Raw genomic sequence first — 7441 nt, forward strand, 5'->3', positions numbered from 1 at the left:
CAATTTCAATTATTTCTCCCATTATTTTTCTCGACTTGCCAGGGCCAGTAACTGTTATGTAGACTGTCTCCAGCAGATGGTGCTACCACTCTCTGTCCACGCCTGTATAGGTGACACATAGTCTGCAGTTATTAAAAGGTTTTAGCAATGAAGCATTTTGACAGTAATATGAGAGAAAAAAAAAACTGTTACTCAATGCCCTTTAAATGGTGATACATTGTCTCATTGTGTTTAGGTAGATTTTGGAGCCAGATTGATGAGCTGCAGAACAATATACGTGTGTGTGTGTGTGTGTGTGTGTGTGTGTGTGTGTGTGTGTGTGTGCGTGCGCGCATGGGAGTGTGTGTGTGTGTGTGTGTGTGTGTGATTGTGCGTGTGTGTGTGTATGTATGTGCGTGCATGGGAGTGTGTGTGTGTGTGTGTGATTGTGTGTCTGTGTGTGTGTGATTGTGTGTGTGTGTGTGTGTGTGTCTGGCTCACAGGTATCTTTATCTGCTGCCAGAGAGCTGATGTAAGCCTATAGGTCAAGCACATCACTAATGAGCAGAGCAGTGTGTGAGAGACCCGGTACATTGCAGAGCTATGGGCTACACTATTGATCCGCAGGAGGCATTTAACATTTACTGTAGCATCCGTGCTGGCAGTGAAGTGTCAAGATGCCTCCTCGCCTACTCAGCGAGTGGTTAGAGGACAAGGGGAAAAAACTTCCCGATTAACAACAGTGAGAATCAAAGGCCTTAAAAGAAGAAAAAAATACAATACAATCCATTCATCAATCAAGCCCGAGAGAGTCTTTCAATTTTCAACCTTTCCTCAAGGTGACCGTGCAACCTTTTTTTTTTTTTGTTCTGGTGCTATGGATAATAGCTTCCAAAAAGCCATTCCAGACAACACCCGCCAATTTGGTTGCATCGCAGGGTGAACACACTTCACCAGTCACATCCATATCATTTCCCGGCTGTGGTGGGCTGTAACTGTAGAGGTCAGTGAATCCCGAAACCAGATATATAGTGCTGGATCCGCAGGGGGATGACAGGCAGTCAAGTAGAAAAGAGAGAGAGAGAGAGAGAGAGAGAGAGAGAGAGAGAGAGAGAGAGAGAGATGCTTAAACGGAGGGAACGAGGGGAAATAAATGGTTAATATTATCAAACAATGTCATTTATAAGAAATATTTCAACATGTTTGAAAAAAATATGCTTATTTGCTTTCTTTTGAATGTTAAATTGAGAAGATTGATATCTAATTTTGTGTATGAATGCTAAACCCAGGACATGCTTAACGTGTTGAGCATAACAATTTGGAGGGAATATGGTGTTATTGGTAAAACTAGTGGTGGCTGGTATTACATCTACCATCTCTACCATTGTGTCTTTGAGCAAGCCACTTAACCCTGAACTGCTCCATGGGGGCTACACTGTGGCTGCGCTCTGACCCCCTCTGGAGTGTGGTAACTTGAGAGGGGATATGCGAAAAGACACATTTCAACCTATACAGAGACATGTGAAACAGCAATCTTTGATTAAAGAGGAGTCAATTCTTAACAAACATTAGTGTATCTGTCTGTACATGTCTAGCTGAGGCCTCGTTTAGCCTTGCTTGATGCAGAGGGAAGAAGAAAATAATATAATATGCATACCAACACCTCTGAAGCTCACCAATGACTATGTGGTGCATTATGTTTTTTTTTAGTTAACTATTTATTAACTCCTTACGATCTGCTACCTGTCTGTACTGTATGCACAAGTAGCTGATGGTGAGCATACATATTTATGACTGATATTGACAAAAAGTGTTCTGGATTACAATGACTGAGTATGCCTCAGTCATTGTAATAGCATGTAGGCCTCATTATATTATTTCAGTTTTTTTAAATTCTAATTTAGCTTCACATGCCTTTCTTTGGTGACTAGATGTTCATGCATCATTGTATCCTCTCATAACCATCCTTGTAATATGTACATTCTATAATGACATATCATCGGAACTTGACCTTCACATTTCTCCATTATAGCTTGCTGCATTGTTAATGATGCGTTTATTTCCTACCCGGCAGAGCTACCATATGTCCTCAGAGACACAGAACAAGCGGCATCATTTGGAGTCTTGAGGGGATTTTTAAAAGCTTGTTTGGTTAAACCTGCAGTGTGTAGAATTTTGGGTTTTATTTCCTAGCAGATTTTGTAGAAACTAATTATAATAACCAGAAGTATGTTTAATTTAGTGCATAATTGCTGAAAAAAAAAATGTAATTATTTTTTTCCCTTAGAAAGGGTCTCATATATGTCCATATTTCTGCATATTTTGGACCAAGGCCTTGTCACCGCCATGTTGGAAGTGTCATAGTTGGAATGTCATCAGGTGCATTGTTTAAAATTTAGAATTGTTCTTGTCCTTGAAGGCCACTGTAGCTTCTGTTATTATTCAAAAGGGGTGGGGTTACCCAGGGAGCGTTGCATTCTAGAACTTTCTAGAATTTACTTGATGATGTCATATTACACCCTGCACCTTTAATGGCTGTAAAACAAAATGTGAAAAAAATTTAAATAAGAATATTCATTTGATATTTGAAAAAGTAGTTGCAGGTTATTCTTAAATCCCCGGAATGAATAAGGATGCACATGAGACACATATTTTTTTTTAACGCCCAAGAATGAGGAAATGAATTCATACTGGTGGAGAATCAGCATCTTACCAAAAAAAAACTGCCGGATGGCAAAAGATAAAGGCAGATCTGGCACGAAGGTTTTATAAAATAAAAAAAATCTAAAGTAATCTCCCTGTAATCCCAAGAGATCCCAGCATACAAAGAAATGGTAATCCTATGTAATGATAGATGATCCTCTGCAAAGGTCTACTGGCTATCATGCAAAAGAAAAGGATGTGAAAGATCGGTGAAAGAGGATATACTGCGCGCTGTAAGAAAATATCCATATGGGCTTTACGTCTGGACTCTCAAGTAAGCCATCAGGAATATCGCCCTTCAACGATATAATATGCTGCATTAGCAAAAAAAAAAACACTAACATGGGGGGGGGGGGGGGGGGAGATATTGTGTCTTGATATGTTCTGAATCCATTTCATTTTTTAACGACAGATTAACCTCGATCCCTGCATATATCTCGGGATTATCCACTCAGTGACAAGTGCATATGGTGTGCTTTTTTTCTGAAATGCATCCAGACCCGACATCACAGCCACATGTATTCAAACACATTCATGCAAACTCCCCCCCACCCCAACCCCCCCCCCCCCCACACACACACACACACACCCCTCTCAATCAGCATCTGCCTCCTGATCTAGAGCAGTGCGGCGCTGGGACTCTCGGGGAATCGACAACTCCGTCTTTAGATGGTAGGGGCCTGCTCTGATCCTCTTCTGAACATTACAAGACTTTCTCCGAGGCATCAGAATCAGATGCTTTTTTTTCTTGCACGACATTTGTCCTCCAGATACATTCTTGTTTACTTCTTGCGCGTCTTGCTGCGGTCCCAGGCGGGCTCAGTCTTGCTGCAAAGTTGTAAACTTCTTAGCCACCCTCATAAGGAGCTGGAGCAGTCCTTGTAGCACCGTAGGCCGGCCCTCGGGCATGCAGCAAATGCTTGTGAAGAGATACAGGTAAAAAGGCAACGCTGAAATGAAGGTTTAGGTTGAGACATGTAGAACTATATCCATCAGGAGAGTTACTAATGCGGAGAATTCCAAGAGAGCTCCCTGACAAGTTCAAACTTGAAAGTGCAAACTAAAACTCCTGGGCCACTGTCTGTTTATACATAAATGATGATGGGTTGAAAGCAGAGAGATCTAATGTTGATGAGAGTCCATCTTTTTTTCTGGACACACAACTTCATACTCACTGTCAAAGTTTAGATTCGCAACTGCCTGAGATGAGAGAAGAAGTAAGCTTGACACCAGACTTCTTATCTGGTATGGCCATCACAGACAGTGTCTTTTTTCATCCTTTACTTTGTGATTGAGGCTGATTAGGCATATGTAACATTCATTAAACTATGTGTTTAAGGCAGGTTCACAAGGCAGGTTCACAAACACCCTTGATAGAAATGCTTATTTCTTCCTTCTCTCTCTCTCTCTCTCTCTCTCCTTTTGACACATAACAGGGATGTTGACAGTGGGGGAAGGAAGGGTGGAGATGGATGGGGGACAGATGGGGGAGGGTGGCAGTAATAGCTCTACCAGAGATTGTGTATAGCTGTGCCAGGCTTGCAGGAGCTTTTAATAAGACACGGTACACAAATTTGCTCATCTTTGTCCATGCCTCCCCTCCCCATAATCTACAGATATTTAGCTGAACATATGCAGGTAAATAATGAAGCATCAAACGTCTAATTCAAAGTTAATTAGCAGATTGGTATAGATGAAGGTCATCCACACACAAGACTTTCGCTTGCCTCACAGTTTCATTAAGAGAGCAACTAGGACCCATCAATTCCAAACATGTAGCCTCCCCTGCTAATTCAGTTAATTGGCAATTTGATTAAATTTCAGAGAAGAATTGAGGGAGTTGGCCATTCATCCTTTTCATTTTTACAGAGATATAGTTTTCTCTCCACAGACTATGAAGGAGAAGTCTATTAATAAAAAAGTAATGTAATTCCAAAGCTCATTTTTAAAGCTACTGAGCCGTTTAATCACCGGCAGATGTGGATACTCCGTAAAGATAGTCAAGACAAAAGATTCTTCTACCAGGGACTGCCGTTGGTTGTCCTTTTTTTTTGGTAGCACATTTTGAAGTCGACCTAGAGCGGCACAATTTGCATTGTTGGCATTAAATGCTTTGCAAGAGTCAAAATGGAGATATTGGCTCCAGTGCTGATGACTTTTTCAAACACGAAAAAGTCCGGCTCGTTGGACAGACACCCAGCAGGATTTCTAGCACAGAGAGCGCATAGACCGCTTTATGAATTTGAAAGGGAAAGGAGGAAAAAATTATGCTAACGTAAAGCGGTGTTGGCCTACCATCGACGTGGGCCTCATTCTAGCTTCACAAGACCCCTGGCAGAGAAAAGGCAACCTGCTGGAATTGCTATTGGGGGGTGCCCGCATTACACACGCTTGCATAGGACATGGACAAGAAGGCCTGTTGCGACCACTCTCTGTTTCATTATCATTTTGAACACAGAGCACAGTCGGTGGATGTGAGGTAACTCGGATTTTGGAGAAAAAAAACGGGATAGCAAGAGGAGACATACAGTGTGAAACCGTGTGAGGTGAATTAATGAGGCGCAGGTGATGAAAAGATTGCAAAGGAACTGGCAAATACAAGGAGGCCCCGACAAAAGAACAGTCAGCTGTTGGTTTTAATTGGAAGGAGGCCTCGTCTCATTTCTGTAGAAGTGTTACCAGCGGCTTTGATGTCGGGGGTATCTCACTGTCAGCATTACATTTTTAATGGTGACCAGGTATAAGACAAAGACGGATAACATAAAATAAATGAGCACGGTTTGTTCGGGCAGAGTGGACCTTATGCAAGATTTGCAACAGCGATGGGGGATCAATGATGATGCATTTTTCATGGTCCAACAGTGGGAGGATTGTCAGAAACCTGTACTACTTACTGCATAGCTGAACTTCAGTGGTGATGGCTGAACACACACACAGGCTGCTACCTGTTGCTGCAAGGTCGATACAACACAGCAGCAACGCATCACAGGTGGCGCAATGCTTTCCGCACGGTCAGTTTTTTAAATATATTTTTATATCAATTATTGTCTGCAAAAGTATTGAATTTTAGCGCAAAGTAGGGTGGGTAGGAGGGGGGGACTCTGCAAATAAACACAACACCACATATTCTAGTGGGGCAGAAGTGATCATTCAGTGCGTTTCCATGGCACAGCTATAGATTGGATTACGACATATACCGAACTAGACACTCGAACGGACCGTGTTACTTGTCTGAGTATACATGGCCCTTCAGTAATCGGATAAATGTCCGATGCATGGCTGTCTCCACTATGCTAGGTGGCGCTGTAGCCCTTTCAACAAGTGGTTAAGAGCCACGTCTGGTTCCCTTCCGGCAATAATTTTTATATATATATATATAAATTAGGCCTATTATATATATAAATATTTGTTTATATTTATATTTGTATATACTATCTATGCAATAACCCTACTATTTTTTTTACGTTGTCTCCTTCCACTTCCTTGTGAAATCCTCTGCAGGGATTCTCGAGCAGGCGCAGAAACAAACTCCGATATGCGATGTCCGATCCCTGTATACATGCAGAGAGAATGCCGACTATGAACGAGTTATCTAGGTGTTCTTATCCGACTTCTCTTGTTCGTTATTGTGCCGATTTGTGTGCGAAGTAGATCGGATAAAGGTGTTTACATGCAGTTTAAAAGTCCTGTTGAAGTCTTATTCGTTTAGTTACCCGATTATGAGTCTGCATGTAAACGCACTGACTGAGAGGGATTATTTTTGTGCGACTTTAAAATGAATTCTGTCATTTAAATGTTGCATAGTCTGCCTTTACTGTGAGATCAAAGTTTGTTAAAACTTTTCAAGGCTAGGGAAGTAATTTTTATGTGACTGATCACCCTGATGTAAAGTCTATGGGCTGAGTGGGAATACAAAAGCATGGCCAGCATGAGACACTTTAATACACAAATGCTCTGGGCATGCAAACAAACGCAGCTGCTACAAATATTATTTGGGTTCATGCGCTTGGCAGGCAATTTATTTATTTTGTATATATCAGTTTGAGTCTTGTATTCACTGTTTAACATACCTCCACGGTTGTGTTAAATGGCTCTCTGCTAGCAGTTTACAATGATGGGTTCAGAGTGCTACATTGTTAGTTCTGATGTGCTGGGTGTGTGCAGGAAATAGCCCTATAAGCTGTACATGGTGTTTATTTTGCCAACATGGGAGAAAAACTTTGAAAGAAAGACAGAACCAGACAACTGACACATGTTGGCCAGGCTCATTCAGCTTAATGTACGGGCTTCCAACTTTAGCCAAAATGATGGATCTCCAGACAGACAAACTAATGCTAAACAGCACTGTACTTCCTCTGAGTGGTAACAGCCATTCCTTCAAAAAGTTTGAAAACTGTCATCAACATGAGGGGCGGTGGGGAAGCATGATGGTGATGAGTACTGTCGGGATATAAAAGACTTGAAAAGTGGCCAAGCTGGCAACCAAACAGTTGGGAGTCTTGTGAAGCTAATATTGTAGCAGCATTATTCACATTTACTGCGGCTGCAATGTGATCTACTGTGATGACCAAAATCAATCCGGTGTGGGGGGGGCGGGCCGTCTCCCTCCCACTGGGGAATACTACGCTGAAGTGAACTGAAATAGGGCTTACTCCCCCTGTCTTTCTGTCTCCTTCCAGGACCAACATGTGCAAACAAACACACACACACACAGACACAGACACACACACACACACACACACACACACACACACACACA

The sequence above is a fragment of the Ammodytes marinus genome, assembly GCF_949987685.1.
Source record: "Ammodytes marinus genome assembly, chromosome: 17".
In the NCBI taxonomy this organism is placed as follows: domain Eukaryota; kingdom Metazoa; phylum Chordata; class Actinopteri; order Uranoscopiformes; family Ammodytidae; genus Ammodytes; species Ammodytes marinus.